We start from the raw sequence: 21648 nt of genomic DNA, 5'->3' as shown, positions 1-21648 counted from the left end.
CTGTGAAATACTCCTTATTTATCCTCTTTTGGTGGCCAGCATTATTTGCTTACAGTCAAAGCACCCTGACAGGTACACCAGTGTTGCCATGGCTGCGTCTGGCATGTGGAGCCCTTGCTGTTGTGATCTCCAGACAGCTGCACTGGTTGCAGGAAGCTCCTCACTGAGATCTTGCCTGGGCCAGGCAATAGGGGACCCTTGCTGCAGCTCATAGTGCTATGGGTTTAGCGTCCAGCCCCCCTGCCATCCCATCTCCAGGCAGCCTTGTGGAGACAGAGGGCAAGTCCCTAGCACTTGTGGGCTGCACTACCCCTTTCCCTCCTCCCTGTCTTGAGGAATTCCTACCATCTCCTGGGCTGGGCCAGTTTCCTGTCTTCCAATATCAGAGCTCTCCTCTGTTTCAGCAAGTCTCTTCTCTCCCCTTGGTAGCCTACACTCTTGAAAACAGAATCTGTTCTTTCCTTTCAGATAAGATAAGTCCTGATTTCTAAGGCTCAAAGGCTTTGGACCGTCTTCTTAAATGGTGAAGTGTTGGGAAAATACATCATGCTGTTGTGAGGAAACTTCAGTACAAGAATCCAACCAAACAAAACCAAAACATAGTTAATTTCTTACGAATTACCTGTAACATGACTTTCTATATCTTTTGACAGAAGGGATCTCAACCTACCCGCATGGGTGTCTGTGGGATCTCCCCACAGCCCTCTCCTGTCTGTGTGTGTGTGTGCGTGTGTGTGTGTGTGTGTATATAGTTACATTCATGATTATGATACCTAAATCATGAATATAATTTACTACTAAGCTATAAGGATTTTTGTATGTGAATAAATTATATTTGTCCATAATTGCACATATGTCATGATATATAAACATTATTTCTACTGAAAGTGCTAGCAAAATGAATGACATAATGTCTATAGTAATTGAATCCTTACCTACTGGCGTGAATCTTTAATGATCTTAATAAACATAATTGAGTTAAAATGATTAAGACTAAAACTGTTTGGCTTGCTTTCCCTTGTGGTACCCGTGTCATCGCTCACTCACCTGGCTTCAGAGCTCGTCACTCTTTCCTCCTTGACCCTTCAAGAAAGCCTTTCTTTTTGCCTGGATAACTTCCATCTGGTCAGCCTTTTGCCTTCCATTTTTTTCATGCCTAAGTTATATCTCACCACTTGTAAGGCATTTTCCTAGATTGATTGGAATTTTGCCTTGATATAATGAACATACACTGAATCAAAATTCATGTTAATCCTCTCTTCCACACATGTGTTTGTTTCTCTACCTGTCTGATCTATCTATCATCTATTAACTTTGTTTACATAAGTAGAAAATTTGTTCATGTGCTAAAACCTAATTATGAATGAGATCCCATGTGTATATAAAGCAGAAGGAGCCTTCTCAAGAAAAGAAAAAAATCTCTGTACTTAATGTGCCAATTTGCATTTATAAAGTTTTGGACAAACAGGAATAATTTTCTCTAATTTTTTTTTTTTTTTTTTTAGAATAAGGATTTGAAGCCATCTATAACAATGTAATGGTAACAGATTAAGACTATATATTGACGAGGCAATCATGAAGGGACAAAAGTTGATCTAGAAAGAATTTTCTGTCATAAAAATTTTTTATTTTATTTTTTATTATTTATGTATTTATTTGTTTATTTTGAGATGGAGTCTCATTCTGTCACCCAGGCTGGAGTATAGTGGCGCCATCTCGGCTCACTGTAAGCTCTGCCTCCCGGGTTCACACCATTCTCTTGCCTCAGCCTCCAAAGTAGCTGGGACTGCAGGCATGTGCCACCAGGCCCAGCTAATTTTTTTTGTATTTTTTGTATATATATATATATATATTTTTTTTTTTTTAGTAGAGATGGGGTTTCACCGTGTTAGCCAGGATGGTCTCGATCTCCTGACCTTGTGATCTGCCCGCCTCAGCCTCCCAAAGTGCTGGGATTACAAGCGTGAGCCACCGCACCCGGCCATGTCATAAAAGTTTATAATAATTCTGGTAGGCTGGATGGTTGGGAAATTTCTTGCATTGCTGGCAATTCAAGTTAGTGGTAGAATAAGACAAATTATGCTGTACTGTGATTTGTGATTGCGGATCATAAAATGTCAAATTTCAACATAAAAGAAGAACAGAGACAATCAGTTATATTTATGTTTTATACCCCAGAAAGCAAAGAGTGATTTCAGTATTTTTGTTGTTTATGTCCCTCAAGTCCCTTTCAAAGAATGTTAAAAATTGGCCGGGCACGGTGGCTCAAGCCTGTAATCCCAGCACTTTGGGAGGCTGAGACGGGCGGATCACGAGGTCAGGAGATCAAGACCATCCTGGCTAACACGGTGAAACCCCGTCTCTACTAAAAAATACAAAAAAATAGCCGGGCGAGGTGGCGGGCGCCTGTAGTCCCAGCTACTCTGGAGGCTGAGGCAGGAGAATGGCGTAAACCCGGGAGGCGGAGCTTGCAGTGAGCCAAGATCCGGCCACTGCACTCCAGCCTGGGCGACAGAGCAAGACTCCGTTTCAAAAAAAAAAAAAAAAGAATGTTAAAAATTTATGCATGTCTGCAGAAACTGATGAGATCCACAAGAAAATACTTCTATGTTCAAACAAATAAAAAGTCCTTCTTTACAGGACTCAGGTGTCATTGAAATTGAAATCCCATTAGAGATCATTCTTTTCATTCTTTTGGGTTATGGTTATGTATTGTCTGTCCTTTTGATTTTTAAGAGACAGGATCTCGCTCTGTCACTTAGGCTGGAGTGCAGAGGTATGATCATAGCTCACTGCAGCCTTGAACTCCTGGAGTCCAGTGATCCTCCCACCTCAACTTCCCAAGTAGTGTCTGTCCATTTTATGCATGTGTTTGTTAACTCGGCAAACCTTTATTGAAATCAACATTGTCAGGGCACTGCAGGGAATGTAAAGATATAGAAAGCTTGATTCTGCTAAAGCATGTGCAACGTGGTGGGCTCCGTAGGCAGGTTAATAAGTAACTATGCACGGCAACATAGGCTACGTGATGTAAGAGGTGAAGGAGGGAGCTTGGGGAAGCTCCAGCCAATCTGTGGGCCCTATGTGAATCAGACACTGCTTCCTGAAGCCAGTCTATAAAATCCAGTGCACCCTGGGTTGGCCTGGAAGTTCCGCTTGTGTGCCCTTCTCTCTCGGAAGAGAGAGCTGTTTTCCCTTCTCTTTCTTTTGCTTATTAAACCTCCACTCCTAAACCCAATTCTTGTGTCCGCCTACTCGATTTCCTTGGCACCAGACAACGAAACTTGGGTATTACTCTAGACCATGACACCACTTCACTAATGTCTGAGAATCGGAAGCTCAGATGTCCAAGGGAAGTCCCAGGTCAAGTAGAGAGAACTTGCCTCTCCTTCGATTTTTTTGTTGTGTTCTGACCCTCAACAGATTAGATAATGCCTACCCTCCTTGGTGACAGTGGATTTCTCCTCAGCCTCCTGAGTCAAATGCTGATCTCTTCCAGAAACACCCAGAATTAATGTTTCACCAGCTATCTGGGCATCCCTTAGGCCAGTCAAGTTGACACAGAAAAACAATTATCACACCCTGTTTACCAAATCACAAATGGAATATCAGCCAATGGAATATCAGCCAGGAATATGTATGTAAGCACATGCCCTGGTGTTTTAAAGCAGACCTACTCAGATGTTCTTTTGGGGAACTTCTGTGTTTTGAGTGTCAGAGTCCAGAAATGGGGTACAAGCAGGCAGTCTAACTTGTTCAACTGGCAGTTTGCTCCACTGCCTCTCTTGCTCTAGGGGCCCTCTTTCTTTCTTTAAGGACCTTTTTGAATTTACCTTGAGGACACCCTCTTGCCCTTCCTCTTAGACTCATTCTCCCCATCTGTGATGGTTAATATCGAGTGTCAACTTGATTGGATTGAAGGATGCAAAGTGTCTGTCAGGGTGTTGCCAAAGGAGATTAACATTTGAGTCAGTGGATTGGGAGAGGCAGGTCTACCTTCAATGTTGGTGGCCACCATCTAACCAGCTGCCAGTGTGGCCAGGATAAAAGCAGACAGAGGAACATGGAAAAACTGGGCTGCGTGAGTCTTCCAGCCTCCATCTTTCTCCCGTGCTGAATGCTTCCTGCCCTTGAACATCAGACTCCAAATTCTTCAACTTTGGAACTTGTGGCCCCTCGACCACAGACTGAAGTCTGCACTGTTGGCTTCCCTACTTTGAAGTTTTAGGACTTGGACTAGCTTCCTTGCTCCTCAGCTTGCAGATGACCTATTGTGGGACCTCACTTTGCAATCACATGTGTCAATATTCCCTAATAAATTCCCCTTTATATATATACATCTGTCCTATTAGTTCTGTCCCTCTAGAGAACTAATACACCATCTAAGACATCAATGGACTGACCAGCTACAAGCTTGAGAAAGCTGAGCCACCTCACAGACAGCTTCATTTTAGTGCATTGATCCCAATCCCATTTACAGATATTCCAACTAACTTCATCTTCTGTCTACCACATATGCTCTTAAAATTACCCTGTAGCTGCAGGAGCCCATACAAAAAAAGTGGAGGGGAATGGAGCAAATTTTTAAAAATCCATTACATTGCATTTCTAATAATAAGCCATTGCCAAATGTCTACCAGGATATCAGTGGGTTTTAAATTCTGGACCTTTGGGCCAGTGTTTGTTTCTATATTTGGGGTAAGGTATTGGATTTGGATACTGAGGCTAGAAGGGGTGAGATACATAGCAGTGGTTGCTGCAGCAGCAAAAGGGGTACTGCTCGAATTTCCACACTCCTGGCCAGGACTGAGGACTCAGCATCCTTTTTTTCCCCTTTCTGATAGAGGCTATTAGTCCCCTGTTTTTCCAACGTTTAAATGCAGAAAACCATTGTGGATGCAACTCCCTGCTGGCAGCCCTGCCTCCTGCCTCCCATTAGAGGCTGTCACAAAGGATTTGTCCTGGGCAAGGAGCCAGCACACCCCCTGATGGGCAGCGGCCCCTGCCCTGAGTTCTTCAGCTCTCTCCCATACAGAATAGCCATAGTGTTCCTGGGAAGAAGCAGTTGCATGACCCAGTATGGAAATGAAGTTCTTGCAATGGACTTTTGAGACTTGGAGAAGCTGTCACTTTGCAGATTCTAAAAGGAGGGCTAATCTTATTTATAAAACTGTTTAGCAAGTGTGTGAACCTGGGAAAGGCTTTATAGCGCCTTTATAAGCAGATAATTGGGACATAATGAGATGTGTTTGGCCACTTTGGTGGAAAAATGAGAGGAGTACTTAGATATTATGTAAAATTAGTCTTTATCTTAATCACATTCTATCCACGTACTCAACATGTATCCCCAACAGCAGCTATAAACTAAATGGGCAAAACCCTGGTAATTAAAGTAGAACTTCCAGCATTTGTGTATTTTCTCTTGTTGTATATTAACACATGGTTTATAGGAACATGAATATTTAACATAACCGTGTGGTTAAGACTGTTTCACAGTAAACCAATGGAGGAACCTGAATGTTACCATCTAAGTCATTGACCTTTGTAGCGTTTGGCATTAATTATTTTATGTCAAACATTCTCTGCTTTTTTTTTTTTTTTCAGGGTCTAATGAGGCTGCATTTGTGTTTTCTTTTGGGAAACCTAATGAGGGGACAGGGAGGATTTATCTTTGGCCATTCTGTAATAAATTCTGTTTTAGCTCTTATTCTAGCAGTTATTTCTTCAACTCTCTTTTGTTCTTGCCTTGGGACAGGCTCAAGGTCTCCTAGGCCCCTCTTCTTGCAAACTAAGAGATGGAGTGAGGTCCTGGCTGCCAGCGGCTGGTTAGACTATTTCTCAAGCAGAAACACAGCATTTAAATTCCATGCTAACACTAGGCCTGCCCATGGGCAGCCCTGGAAGAAATCATTACTAAGATGAGAATTAATGGAGATGAAAGTACAAGTGACAAAAGTGGAAATAAAACACTTATGGCAACTATTTCATGAGATGGTGTCATAATATTTAGGAGAGAATGGGGAAAGCTATGCTACACTTTTTTTCTCTTGGATTATTTATATTTTTAGGTTAATTCCCACCCTATCCCCAAAACCCTCAGTATTTAAACTATGTAACTTGGATAATTTTGTGTTTAAAAATAATATGGAATGGAAAATTTTCCTATATTGCATATGGTTAATTTATTGACAGTTTCTCCTTCAATATTTTTAGTATTTGTAGGTAAATGTCTTCCTGAGGACTTTAGTAGAAATATAACATTTAGGATATCCCTATGAAATGCTAATATTATTCTTTTTTACATTAGTAAATATTGTGTGTATATATGTGTGTATATATGTATATGTGTATGTACATATATGTGTATATGTGTGCATGTATATGTGTGTATGCACACAAATCATATACATATATGTGTACACACATACATATATTTCGAGACAGGATCTCACTCTTTTGCCCAAACTTGAGTGCAATAGCACGATTACAGCTCACTGCAGCCTGGAACTCACAAACCAGTGATCTCCCACCTCAGGCCCCTAGTAGCTAGAACCAACTGTGCACCACCACATCTGGCTAATTTTATTTTTGGTATAGACGTGGTGTCACTATGTTTACCAGGCTTATCTTGAACTCCTGGGCTCAAGTGATCCTCCTGCCTTGGCCTCTCAAAGTGTTGAGATTGCAGGCATGAGCCTCCAATCCCAGTCAATATTGTACATATTGAAAATATAAAAATGCTTTAAAACATAGCAAGTCAGTGATGGATTTGCTCATAGTCATAGAAGCTAGACCTCTGGAAATAACTCCTGAGGTTTGTTCCTTCCCCTGAACTGTCTTTTATATTAAAACAACTTGCTAGGGAGTGTTGGTATTGATGCTTGTTACGGTTTGGTTACGTCTTCACCCAAATCTCATCTTGAATTCCCAGATGTTGTGGGAGGGGCGCAGTGGGAGGTAATTGAACCATGGGGGCAGGTCTTTCCCATGCGGTTCTCATGATAGTGAATAAGTCTCACGAGATCTGATGGTTTTATAAGGGGGAGTTTCCCTGCACAAGCCCTCTTCTCTTGTCTGCCACCATGTAAGACATGCCTTTCACCTTCCACCATGATTGTGAAGCCTCTCCAGCCACATGGAACTGTAAGTCCATTAAATCTCTTTCTTTTGTAAATTGTCTGGTCTTGGGTATGTGTTTATCAGCAGCATGAAAACAGACAAATACAATGCTCCTTGAGGTTCTGTACACCCTGCAGGATAGTTATGAAGAGTCACAGTTTGAGGATTTGTTCTCTCAAGTTCGTAGCAATGCTGAGATAGACACCCCAAAATTTCTTTGCTCCCAGCTCTTTGCTTGACCTTTCTGCCTTGTCACTAGCTAGGGTGATGAGTAAAAAGGCTGACTTCATGTATAAGGTCATGTGTGTTCAGCCTGTTGCTCTGATTGGGCCCAATTGCATTAGCTCCTGTGGGATGATGATGGATTTATCATCAATTCTCAGGTGCAGGACATTTTCCTTCTGGCTGGTGCTCTGTTTCTGGTCAGTAAATAGGCCCAGAGCTCTCTGATCTTTGTGATTATTTGGCTGGTGACCCCTGCTTTCTATGGTGATTTTTGGTTTGATACCAGTGGATATACTTCACAGTTTTCTGTTTGTAGAGATACACATTGCCTTAAATAAACATAGTGCACAAAAGTCAGTATTTATGAAGAGAAAAAATCCAGTGGTTGTATATGTTATAAGGAGATTATCAGTTTTCAAAAATATTTATCACAGCATTCTTTTTTCTTTTGAGTAGGATTCATATCTGTTCTTTATTCCACTTATCAGTTAAAACCAATGTTGCTCTCTTACTTTTTTTGATTTGCCGTCTCTTTGTTCAAGTTTTTATAAAGATAGGTTATTTTCAAAATATAAGCAGCATGGAATATTGAGACAATCATCTAGATAATTCAAGCCAAAGATTACTGCAAAATCCCTACAAAATTGAAGGAAAAGTCACCTGAATGCATATTGTCATTTACCTGAATGCATATTTTTATTTACTATAAAATGTCATATTCAAATATTCACATACAGGTCTCAAACTATTTTCATCATCAGTTATGAAAACCAATCACCAGAATAATTAAAAAGTTGGCCAAGTTTCAGCTGTGTTAACAACTCTAGTTTTTTTTTTTTTTTTTTTTTTTTTTTTTGAGATGGAGTCTCGCTCTGTCGCCCAGGCTGGAGTGCAATGGCGCCATCTCGGTTCATTGCAAGCTCTGCCTCCCGGGTTCACACCATTCTCCTGCCTCAGCCTCCTGAGTAGCTGGGACTACAGGAGCCCACCATCAAGCCTGGCTAACTTTTTATATTTTTTAGGAGAGACGGGGTTTCATCGTGTTAGCCAGGATGGTCTCGATCTCCTGACCTCATGAGGTCTCGGCCTCCCAAAGTGCTGGGATTACAGGCATGAGCCACTGAGCCCAGCCTAACAACTCTAGTTTTTAAAATAAGCTTTTTATTTTAGAGCAACGTTAAATTTACAGAAAAATTACAAAGATAGTACAGAGAGCTCCCATATAGTCTACATATAGTTTCCTTTATATTTAGTGTCTTACAGCTTAAGGTATGGTCATCACAATTAATGAAGCAATATTAATGTGTAATTATTAACTGAAGTCCATACTCTTTTCCTAATGTCTTTTTTCTGTTCTGGGATCCTGTCCAGGATACCTTATTACATTTAGTCGTCGTGTCTCCTTAGCTTCCTCTTGGCTGTAACACTTTCTCAGACTTTCTTTGTGTTTGATGACCTTGGCAGCTTTGAGGAATACTGCCCAGGTGTTTTGTAGAATGTCCCTCAACTGGGATTTGCCTGATGCTCTTCTCATTCTTAGACTGGGGTTGTGGGTTCTGGGGAGGAAGATCACAGATGTGGGGTGCCATTTTCATCACATTGTATTAAAGGTATGTAATGCCAGCGTGACTTATTGCTTTTGGTTTGACCTTGATCACACCCAGCTGAGGTAGTGTTTGCCAGGCTTAGCCTTTCTTTAAATGGCAAATTTCCATTGGATACTTAAAAGATGATAAAGAAGTTTGTTTGTGTGCTACCTATTGTGAACACAGCTTTAACTTGAAACAAATTATGGTCATAATGTTAACTTTGGATAGTGAAAGACTGTATTAACATGAAATGAATCCAAACTACCTAAAATTGGCAAAATATTTGAATTTCTGATGGTTAAAATGTCAATTGGCTTTTGAATATTGAAAGTATAAAAACAATACAAAAATACTAAGTCTTCAGAATCTTATGGTAAACCGCAGACTTTTACCACTGAAAGACAAATGTTAATGTAATTTATTTATTAAAATATTTGTATGTTCTCCATGCTAGAATCACAGATACATGTTAGAATTAAAACCCAAATGAATAATTTTACTTTTTGCTTTTCTTACCTGTGTGTTCATTATTTGTAAGAAGATAGGGAATAGAGAAACTTCCAGATGTTAGTAAAACAATCAGGTAATCAAAGAGGTTAAAAGAAATGACAACTCTAGGCTATATAATATGACAATGAAACATTGTCTGCATAAAAGTCATTGTTGATAATTAGAACTTCCATCAATGAATCCAGACACAACCATTAATCAATGCTATAGACATGAATAGATGGAACATATTCATAGGGGTCAATTGGAAATATGTCAACAAAGCATCTTCTCATCTTGCTTAGTTTTCATGTTGGTTAAATCATTAGAATTTCCTCTTCTTGCTCTCTGGTGTATCAACCGTTGGCCTATGACCATGAGAAGGAAATAAGCCCAGCTGAATAATACATCCAATATTTTTAGGTATATCCCTGGAGACACACTTTATGTAATTAGTGAAGGAAGAAGCTCTTTAGTGACCTATTTACCCCTCTGTAAGATGCCATGATACATAAAATGACGTCTGCCTGTTGAGTGTTTAGTGAAATTCAGCACCTATTCCTAACCTCACCCATGAAAATTAGGGGTAAAAATATTCTTCATCAATATATAAAAAGGTCCATTTAATATCACAGATAAAAATCACAGTGAATTTAGATATTTCAGAGCAGCTCACCCGCAACCTGATGAAAACATCGGTGTGCTTTCAGTCAGTACAATTATTTATTGAGCATCTATGTTGTAATACCAAGGAGATAGTAATGAGAAAAACAGGTAGAAACTCTTACTCTATGAAGCTTGCATTTTAGTTTGGTAGTATGTATATGGAAAAAAGATAGGGAGATGAGAAATAAATATATGGAATGTCAGAGAGTGAAAAGCACAATGGAAAAAACTAGAAGAGGAAGGGCTTAGGGAACAAAGAAGAAGATGATGCAAATTTAAATAAAGGAGTCAGGGAAGGCCTCACTGAAACTCTGACATTTGAGCAAACACCTGGAGGAGGTAAGTGGGGAGGCTGTGCAGATACCCAGGGAAGGGTTTTCCAGGCAGAGTAACCAACTAGTGCAAAGGCTCTGAGGCAGGAGCATATCTGCTGTGCTCGGGGAATAATAAGGAGTCTCCTGTGGCTGGAAAGAAATGTCTCCTGATGCTGAGCAGTAGGAAGTAAAGTCAGACAGGTGGAGGAGGCAGAGTATACAGGACTTTGCGAGGGACTGAAAGGAGTTTGGAGGGCTTTGAGCAGAAGCGTGACAGTATCTGACAAGTTCTCAGAGATCCTCTAGCAATCTTTGACTTAGAATTAGAAGGCCAGCGCAATCATCCGTGTGAGAGGGTGGGTGGCTGAGCGCAGGGTGGTAGAGGGGAGATGGAGAGAAGGAGCTGGATTACAGAGCTATTTTGAAGGGGGTGCCAGCAGGTTTTACTGACAGGTCAAATATGGAATGAAAGTTTCTTTTTAACCTGAATAACAGGAAGAATGGAGGGAGAACTTTCACAATGATTATTTTATAGAGATTTATGTTTTCTTGGCAGCATAATAAAGTGCAGGAAAGAAATGAGATTTAAAAGGAACACTATTAGAATCCTATGTGATTATACACCTAGACAAGCTAAAGGAATCAACCAAAAAGCTACTAGAGATAATAGAACAGCAAAGAAAAACTGCTGTTCAAAAGATACAATAACAAATCAGTTCAATACTCAAATGCCTTTATTAGCCAACCAAAACTATAGTAATAAGAGACTTCTGTTTTGTAATAGCCACAAAATTGAATTATGTATTAATTAAACTTATGTAAGGGTATATAATATGTATCAGAGGAGTCTGCAAAATTTTAATGGGGAAAAAAGGCTTGAAAACAGAGAAATATGTTCTTCTCCTGGGTAGCGAGATCAAATGGAAGTTGCCATTATTTCTGGTTTAATTTGTAGGTTTAATATAACTTCAGTTAAAATAACAATGATATCATTGACATTTTATAGAATTCAGAATAATTGATTCTGCAGTGTGCTGGGAAAGATAAGAATATTAGAGGGCTAATGAAAGAATAATAATTATCTCACAAAATAGACCGTTTTAAAAAACAACAGTAACTGAACCAGTGTAACACTGGATTAGAAGGAGAAATATAGACCACTGAAATATAATAGAGTATGCATTAATAATTTTAAGTACATATGAAAACATGGCAAATGAGTATAGTAACATCATAAAGAACGTAATTATTTTGTGCGTGCTGCTGGAATAACTTTGTTTCAGTATGGCGAAAATTCAAAGAATTACAATAAAAATTTAATCTTACACAAAGAAATAGTTAATTTAACCAAATGGAGAAACCAGGTTACATTATTGAAGATGTTTTGAAGAAAAAATGGACAAAGATGTTCAAGTAAAATCTAAACATCTGCACAATTAAAATAAAGACAAAATAGTAGCAAAATAAAATATTTTAAGTAACTGCAGGAAGTCCAAGTATCATCTGGGCAGTGCCACCAAATGTTCTTCAGAGTTTCTGACATTTTTCAAATCTCCTTGCAACAGATGGAGACTTAGAACATGAAATATATAGAGCTCATAAAATTTCTAAAATTACCCCCCAGTCTTCAATAGACAAATATACTCACATATACACAAATAAGTCACACAAAAGAGAAATTACTTCACTTCATTTATAAGGAAAGAAACAGACATTAAATAATTTCTGAAGTAAATTTCATATCTATTAAATAAGCCCAAATCTAGGGGAAGCATTGGTGAATCTTGAAGGAAAGGTGCCTTCTGCACTGGAAATGAGATTATTAATGAGTTCAGTCCTTTGGTAGAGCAATGTTTTAGGCAGCATTAAAATCTTTTTAGCTACCAGGTACAGTGGCTCACGCCTGTAATCCCAGCACTGGGAGGCTGAGGTAGGTGGATCATTTGAGGCCAGGAGTTCAAGACCAGCCTGGCCAACATGGTGATACTCTGTCTCTATTAAAAATACAAAAATTAGTTGCGTGTGATGGTGCACGCCTGTGGTCTCAGGTACTCAGGAGGCTGAGGCAAGAGAATCGCTTCAACCTGGGAGATGGAGGTTGCTGTGAGCTGGGATTGTGCCATTGCACTTCAGCCTGGGTGACACAGGCTTTTTTTTTTTTTTAGAAGAAGCGAGACTCCTTCTCAAAATAATAATAATAATAATAAATACAGATAAAATAAAATATTTTTAGCTTTATTTTGGGAAACCCATTGCAGCAAAGTTTTTATATGAAAATAATTTAAAAGGAGATAAGTACTACTTGTACAAAGACGCATCATATTAGCTCTGGGTTGCCTGTGATCATGAACAATAACTAGAAAGCAAATACATGTTTAAAAACTGGAGAGTGATGATGAAGTAATCCATAGTTCAGTAATCTGATGTATTAATCAGATTCATGCTTACTGTGAATCCGAGGTAGCAGGAAAGGAGAAAAATAGAAGAAATAGAACATGACATTTTCCCCATATCCAAATATAGGAAAATGTTTACCTATGGGTGAATACGGAACATGTCATCAAGAAAGGTAGTTGAGTCTAGATGAAGAAACCTGGATTGTAATTTGTGTAACATTTCAAAAGTTAACATTGAAGAACTCATGTAAACATCGACGTACTGTATTAGCGGATTGGTAGGAGATGTTTGGGTGTTGCAAAAAAATGTATTGAAGGAGCATTTTCTATGCTTTGACTTTCTTAGACAGTATCACTCTTTTTTTCTTTCTTTTTTTTTTTCAGAATTGGGATGGGCATAAACTTCAAGGCTATTGACACCTTTGTTCTATGGGTTCTTGAGGCAGGGAGTCATGGGACGTGTGGGGCTAGAGAAGTTGACCCAGGTTGTCGCGCTGCATGGAGGCACCTGAGCTGCAAGACTCTAGGTCTTGGGGTAGCTGTCAAGCTGAGTTGCCCCCAGCAGATGTTGCCATCTGAAGACAGGTTGTTGGCCAGCAGGACAGTGGTCAGTAGCTGGACAAGGGGCTGGAGAATATGAGGACAGAAGAGGATGCAGCCTGCCAGAAGGGTCAATAGTTCGCTAGGGTTTTTGGATCACAGCCACATGACCTAGGCTTTGGGGCCAGTGTGGGAGTCGGGTGAGACTGGAATGCTTGGCAGAGGACATGGGCAGAAATAGCTATGAGTCCAGCTGCCACAGCAAGGATGTGGCTGGTGAAGGCTGCAAATACCAGGTCCCCCTGGGACAATGCCAGATACCAGTGAGTTCCTCGCTCTGGTTTACATTGACTCTGATCTGAGGCAGCTGAGAGTCTGCTGGCCACAGGCATCCCTGACCCCCCTAGGAGTCCCCGCAGAGACCAGAGTGGGGCTACCATGGACAGCTCTACTTCAGAGGGGCAGGTGTTTCAGCCGGGGCTGGGCTGCAGGGGGACGGGTCTGGCCCTGGCCTGAGGGCTCTGAGACAGTAATAGGGAGAGTGCCCAGAGAAACTTGGCCCAACCAGGCTTTGTACTGGGTGGTCAGATCTTCCCTAGTCAGTTTCCTCTCAGTCCCCAGAGCTCTGGGCGTGTAGAGCGGATTCCGACTTGCATCTTGGGGGCTTTTTCTGCATCCACTCTGGAATCTTCTGCAGTCAGGTTAGGCAGCAACTCTGAGTGAAGGGCCTGGCATGGGAGAGGATGCTGGAGGGCACAAGCCATCAACCTGGGGCCAGCAGCTACAAGGGTGTACCATTATCATGGTCAAGGCAGAAGAAGATGGCAGCAGAAACATACAGAGCCTCTGATGAGATCAAGACTGTTGAATGAAGGGACCTGCAAGTTCTTACCAGATTAAAACCTCTGTTTACAAGGGGCCAGGTGTGATGGCTCACGCCTGTAATCCCAGCACTTTGGGAGGCCTAGGCAAGCGGATCACGAGGTCAGGAGTTCGAGACCAGCCTGGCCAACATAGTGAAACCCCATCTCTACTAAAACTGCAAAAAATCAGCTGGGTGTGGTGACAGGCGCCTGTAATCCCAGCTACTCGGAAGGCTGAGGCAGGAAAATCTCTTGAACTGGGAGGCGGAGGATGCAGTAAACCAAGATCGTGCCACTGTACCGCAGCCTGGGCAACAGTGAGAGACTTGGTCTCAAAAAAAAAAAAAAAAAAAAAAAAAAAAAAAATTCTCTGTTTACACCCTTTCACATTTATCAACAGTTCTTGCATTTTTACCTTTATTTTTCTTTCTTTTCATCTCATGGGAACAGACAAAACTCTTCCCTAGGAAAAATAATTCCTCTGCTTAGGATTCTATTCTCCTTCAGAATTCTCCTTACAGAACCGTTTTCTTTTCGTCTTACAGGCTTCTGGTGATGTGCCTTAAAACACACCCAGGGCTCTTCTGTCCATAACAGCAATAGCAATGACAACAGCATTTTCCCTTGACTCTACTGGTTTTCCAAGCCTTCCCTCTTATTTAAATAATAAACTATTTCTAAAAACATTGCTATTTTAATTAGTGAAAATGTAATGACAAGTTAAACAATTTGAAATGAGAATATCATTCTTGGTCAGGCACGGTGGCTCACCCCTGTAATCCCAGCACTTTGGCTGAGGTGGGCAGATCACCTGAAGAAAGGAGTTCATGACCAGCCTGGCCAACATGGCAAAACCCTGCCTCTATTAAAAATATAAAAATTAGCTGGGCTTGGTGACGCATGCTTGTAATCCCAGCTACTCAGGAGGTTGAGGCAGGAGAATCGCTTGAATCTGAGAGGCGGAGGTTGCACTGAGCCAAGATTGTACCACTGCACTCCAGGCTGGCCGATACAGTGAGACTCCATCAAAAAAAACAGGAAAGAAAAAGAAAGAAAGAAAATCACTCTTACTCCCAGCATTCTAACAGAACTAATTGTATTTTTTGCAGTTATCATACCATTCATGTCATTAAAGAACCACTTTTCTGAGGTAGAATGGGCATACAGTCATCTGCACATATTTAAATCGGTTTTGACACATTTATATAGCCATGAAACCATCACCATAATCATGATAGTGAATATATCCACCGCCCCAAAGTTTCCCCTTTGTAATTTCTCCCCTCTGCCCCTTGCTACCTTGTTTCTCCTATGCTGTTCCTGCTCCCCAGGCATCTGATCTGCTCTTTGTCACTATGCATTAGTGTGAGTGATCTAGAATTTTACGTAAGTGGAACCACACAGTATGAATTCTTTTTTGTCTGACTTCTTTCACTCAGTATAATTATTTTGAGATTCATTCACATTGTTGACTGTATTAATAACCCATTCATTTTTGTTGAAAACTCCAGCTTTTTAAAGATATAATTTACACATCATAAAATTCACCTATTGCAAATGTACCATTCAGTTACTTCTAGTAAATTTCCAGAACTCTGCAACCATCACCACAGTGCGATTTTACAACACTTTTAACAATCTTTTGTGCTCACTTGCAGCCACTCCCTACTTCCCCCTGTGGATTCAGGAACTATCACCTACCTCCATGTGTTTGGTTTTTTATATATATATATTTCATGTAAATTTCATAAGCAAAGTGTGGTCTTTTGCATCTAGCTTTTTCATTTACATAATATTTTTTGAGTTCATCTGTATCGTAGCATATCAGTACTTCATTCCCTTTCATTTCATTATATGGATACACAATTTTTTTATATATTTACCCATTGATGGATATTTGGGTTGTTTCCAAGTTTTGACTATGGCAAATAAAGCTGACACAAATGTTCATGTACAAGTTTCTGTGACTTGTATTGTGTTTTAAATTTACATTTCCAATTATTTGTTGTTTGGTATATAAAAACACAATAGATTTTTGAACTGATCTTGCATCCTTCAACTTTGCCAAACTTGCTTATTAGTATTTAATAGATTCCATGAGATTTTTTATATGAACGATCATATTGGCTATGACTATAAACAGTTTTACTTTCTTTTTCAATCTCGATAGCTTTTATCTTCATTTCTTGGCTTACTGCAATGTCTAGAATTTCCAGTGTAATGTTGAGGAAAGGTGCTGAGAATGGTCGTCCTTGCCTTGTTTCTGATTTTAGGGGAAAGACATTCAATCTTTTGAATTAATTATGAAGACAGCTATGCATTTTTGTACATGTTATTTATCAGATTAAGGAAGTTCCCTTCTATTCCTTGTTTGCTGAATTTAAAAAAAATCAGGAATAGATGTTGCATTTTATCAAATGCTTTTTATTCATCCATTTAGCTAATCATATGGCTTTTCTTTTTTAGTTAGTTCATATGGTAAATTACACTGACTGCTTTTAGAATGAAAACTAATCTTGCAATCCTGGAATGTGGCCTGGAGTTGGTCACAATGCATTATCTTTTTAATATATTGTTGGATTCTATATGGTGTCATTTTGTTTAAAATTTTTGCATCCTTGCTTATGGGGCACAAGGAGCTATTGCTTTCTTTTATTTTATTGTCTTTGATTTTGATAACAGGGTAATGTTGGTGTCACAAAAATGAGTTCATAAATATTGACTTCTCTTCAATGTTCCCAAAGAATGTATGTAGATTTGGTATAATCTTCCTTAAATCTTTGCTAGAATCCACCAGTAAATCTCTCTGGGCCTGGGGTTTTCTTTGTGAGAATCTTTACTTCTTTCCCAATTGCTTTGCCTTTTATTTACTTTGTGTGTCTAAAAATAATCTCTATTTGGCTTTCATTTTTGAAAGACAGTTTTGTAGGTATAGAATTTTATACTGATAATTTTTCTTTAAATTTTTAGAAGAATGCTGCTCTTCTGGATTCTTCCTTGCTTTGTTTCCAAAAAAGAAATCTACTGTTACCCTTATCTTTGTCCCTGTGTACGCGATACATGTTTTTCCACTCCTGGTTGCTTTCAATATAATCTCTTTATCACTGATACCGAGCAATTTGATTATGAAGTGCCTTGGCCTAGTTTTCTTCATGTTTCTAATACTTTTGTTCAGCATAAAATCTGGGGACATATTGGCTCTTGTTTCTTCAACTATATTTTCTATGTCTCTCTTGTTTTCAAGGATAGAAATGACATATCTATTAGGCTACTTGAAGATGTCCTATAGCTGACTGATGCTTATTTTGTTCTTTGAATTTTTAAATATTTTCCATGTTTCTAATTAACTTTTTGAATATATTGAATACAATATATTCAAAATTGTTTTAATAATTGTTTTAATGTTATTTAAACAATAATAATTGTTTTAATATTTTTTGCTGACTCTAACATCCGTTTTCATTCTGGATGATTTTGATTGATTTTTTTTCTATTTAGTGACCATATTTTCCTACTTTTTTCATACCTGGTAATTTTTATCAGATGACATTCTAGTTTGTAAATCTACATGTAAATTATATACAATGTAAATTTACATTGTAGATTTAACCTCATTGAGAGATGGATGTTTTCATAATTTTATAAATGTTCTTTAAGTTTGTTAGGAATCCAGTTAAGTTATGTGGAAATAGTTTAATCCTTTTGGGTCTCACTTTTCAGAATGGTTAGGCAGATTCAGGACAGTGATCATTCTATGGCCAATTATTTCTCACTGTTGAGGCAAGAGCCCTCCGAGTGTTCTAATAATGTATCAGGAATTATGAAGTTCTCCAGTCTGGTGGGTGTGAGCAGGCACTGTTCCTCGCCCCGGGTGAGCACTGGTCACCATTCCTTCCAATCTTTTTATGTGATTCTTTCCACAGCCTTGAGTGGTTTCCCCACATGTATGTGGTGATCAGCATTCAACAGAGTACTCGCGGGGACTCTTTGAAGATCTCAGAAGCTCTCTTTCTCTCTACACCTTTCTCCTCTTTGGTGTTCTGTCTTGTGAACTGTGTTCATCCCAATCTTGCCTGACTCTCAGCTCTGTCTCCATGACTCTGGGAGGACACTTGATTCCACGTAGCTCCACTCTGTTCTGTGGCCTGGAAAGACTCTTAATTCAATAACCTGGGACAATTGTAAGACTTCTCTCATTTGTTTCTTATCTTTTGTGGATCACTGTCTTTTGTTGTCTTATGTCCATTGTCTTGAAAAGTATTGTTCCATATGTTTTACATTTTTTGCTTGTTTCATTTGAAGTGTAGACTTGCTCCCTCTAATTCTATCTTGGATATAAGCAGGAGTTCTTCATATATTCTTAAAATACCAATATTTACATGGTTGCAATTAGAGAATATGTCTCATATTACTTGCAAATAAACATATCTCAGACATTTGCAATACTTCTAAATAGTTTCATAATTGCCATTTTAATAGCTGCAAAATATTTCACAGTGTGCCAAATCTACTTGAGCAGAGTTTATACATTAATGAGTGATTTATGTCCCATCTCTTTCTAAAAATGAATTTCAGATGGCTTACTGACAAAAAGGCCTACTCAATAAGAGTAATACAGTATGAATTAGAAGGAAAAATAAGATTATGAAAAGCGAAGGAAGTAATAATGCCAGCTATGATAATATCTGCTATAATTGAAAGTAAAATTAGATTTTGGGCATTCTGGAAGTCCAGTGTGCCAAGTGTGATTAGCTACACTATTCTCATTATCAGAATTAAAAGGGGACCAAAAGAGAACTCACAGTTATTGAATGTCTACTATGTGCAACTTAAGGAAAGGTCTAATAAATAATATTTTCTTTGAGTCTCACCTCACCCTTGTTATTCTTGCTCTGGATCCTACAGAAAATGACAGAATAAGCCTTCAGATTCCTGAGAGGAAGACGGCCCGGCAGGTTTTCCAGGGTCAAAGCAACCCACACCACAGGCTCTCTCAGGATAATGACATTTTCCTTTGTGTTGGATTCTGAGAGGAATTGCTCACCTGGGGCAATTTATATAGATGGCAGTAGGTGGTCTCATGACCAGTGTCTGAACAACAACAGCTTCGTGCTAAATACAGAAGAGTTTTTGTTTGTTTGTTTGTTTGTTTGTTTGTTTGTTTTGAGATGCAGTCTCATTCTGTGGCCCAGGCTGGAGTGCATTGGTGCGATCTTGGCTCCCTGCAACCTCCACCACCCACCTTCCTCCAAAGGATTCTCCTGCCTCAGCTTCCCAAGTAGCTGGGACTACAGGCACATGCTGCCATGCCCAGCTAATTTTTGTGTTTTTGGTAGAGAAGGGGTTTCGCCATGTTGGCCAGGTTGGTTTCGAACTCCTGACCTCAGGTGATCCACCCACCTCAGCGTCCCAAAGTGCTGGGATCACAGGCGTAAGCCACTGCACCTGGCCCAGAAGAGGTTTATGAAGAGCTGATTTTTTGCAATGGCTTTTGATAGGTGTGACGTTGAACTGTGCTTCATTTGAGAAGCTTTTAGGAGGAGGATACATTGAAATGGATTATATACATATAGCTTTCTTGGGAGGTAAGATTAACTAAGAATAGAATTTAGTGACTTAGAGGAGGGGATTGCCATCCCCACACCTTCTTCCTTCTGTGACCTTGAACTAGTTCTTGGAAGGACCCGGATAGCTCATATTCCACTGCTTTTTGGTGAGGGTCTATTTAATATGAATTGACTCCTCTTCCTCACAAACTGCTCGACAACCCCTTGCAGTTTGATTTCTGTGTCTGAAACTGCACTGAAACACCCTTCCACCCCACCCAGGCATCTTTGTGGAATGACCATTGCCACTCGAATTTGGGGGCTCTCTTCTCTTTTTCCTCCTTTGACCACTCCCTCTCCATCAGCCTGTGACCTGTCCTCACAAACTCCCCACGTCCTACCCTCCCCTGAGGTCTTGCCGTTGCCTCTTCCTCTTTGCGCTTTACATTTTGATATCTCCATTGGTGCCCAATTTAATATTATTGAGCACAGACTGCTGTTCGAGCTCGATGCTTGGAGCTGTAGAAGTAAACAGAGAACAATACTCAGTTCTGACATTAGTTTGTTCCTCTCTAGTAGGGGGATACTAGAGAAAAGCAAGTCACTGTCAATTTTTTTAAAGAAGGAATTTAAAAATTGTACAAACAAAGCAACTAGGAATGCCCAAATAGAAGAATCAGGAAGAATTTCATGAAGTATGCAACTTTTGACACTGAATGTTGTATAAACTTATATGCTGTTACCAGACTCAGTGTATGTATTTCCCAGATTTGCTTGGCTCCTCCTGTCCTCCCTGGGCAAATTGAACCACTTGCTTGTTGGGAATCCCAGCTGCTGCCATTGTCATTTCAACTCCTGGCTCTGCCAGCTGTCCTAGCCTCCCAGGACGGAACGGGGAGGATTTCCATCACATGCACTGAGGGAGGAGCCTCACCTCTCCAGGACCCAGGTCCTGTCTGACTGACCCACACAGGCTACGGTTTCTTCCTTTCATTTTGGGCTCAGATGCAGTGCCTTTCATGGCTACCTGCAGGAGTTGGTAACATAACCCTGAAGTGCAAGGAGGTTAATGTCTAATGGAATCAATTTGAGCAAAAAGACTCAATAGATGGACAGCACTAGGTTTTTAGCTCCCTCTCCCTTCCTCTCCTTGATGGGTTATGCCAACAAGTGGAAGTTCCATACCTGTCTGGAAGCTCTTCCTCAGGAGTGAGTAACTGTCCTGTGTCCAGCTCAGTCAACCCCACCTTGTACCTGCTCTCATTCCATCCCTGCCTCACCTTCCCCACACCCTCATTCTATCCACCCGGAAATTGCACCTCCCAAAGATGTCTTCTTGCAGAAGATTTGCTGCAGGCTATTTTCCAGGAAATCTGGGCTGCAATTCAAGCAGACAGGGGATGAGGCTTTTCCAGGCAAAGGAACCATGAGCGAAGTGCTGAGAGAGGAAAGCGGGTGAGACTCTAGGCACACACTACCATGCTTGGCTAATTTTTTTATTTTTTTTTTTTTTTTTTTTTGTAGAGATGAAGTCTTGCTGTGTTGCCTAGGCTCACCCTGAATTTGGGGGCTAAAGCTATCTTTCTGCCTCAATCCCCCAAAGTGCTGGGAATACAGATGTGAGCTCCCATGCCTGGCCCAAATCAATACTTTTGAAAGTATAAGTAATATGGGAACAATAGCTGCGCTCATGCACAGGAATATTAAAGACCATTAATTTATTCCCCCTAGTTTCTCATTTCGAAAACTGGTCTCTATGTTTCTACATTTCACACTGTCTAGTGAATTTTAAGGATTTTTGGGCCATTACAGGAGGTGAGTAAAGGAAGAAATCAGAAAAGGACATACTAGAAGTATCAGGAATCACCGTTTGTAGTTGAATACATGGACTCCAGAGGAAG

General features: G+C 39.9%; 1 protein-coding gene across 1 annotated transcript in view; it reads right to left on the bottom strand.

Annotated features, from left to right (window-relative positions):
• Window positions 1–21648, bottom strand: part of HSPA14 (heat shock protein family A (Hsp70) member 14) — a 691631-nt gene that overhangs the window by 507423 nt on the left and 162560 nt on the right. The window lies entirely within an intron of this gene.

This window comes from Macaca thibetana, chromosome 9 (assembly GCF_024542745.1).
Source record: "Macaca thibetana thibetana isolate TM-01 chromosome 9, ASM2454274v1, whole genome shotgun sequence".
NCBI lineage: Eukaryota > Metazoa > Chordata > Mammalia > Primates > Cercopithecidae > Macaca > Macaca thibetana.
Note: the sequence above shows the minus strand (reverse complement) of the source record. Positions and strands in the feature narration are given on the sequence as shown.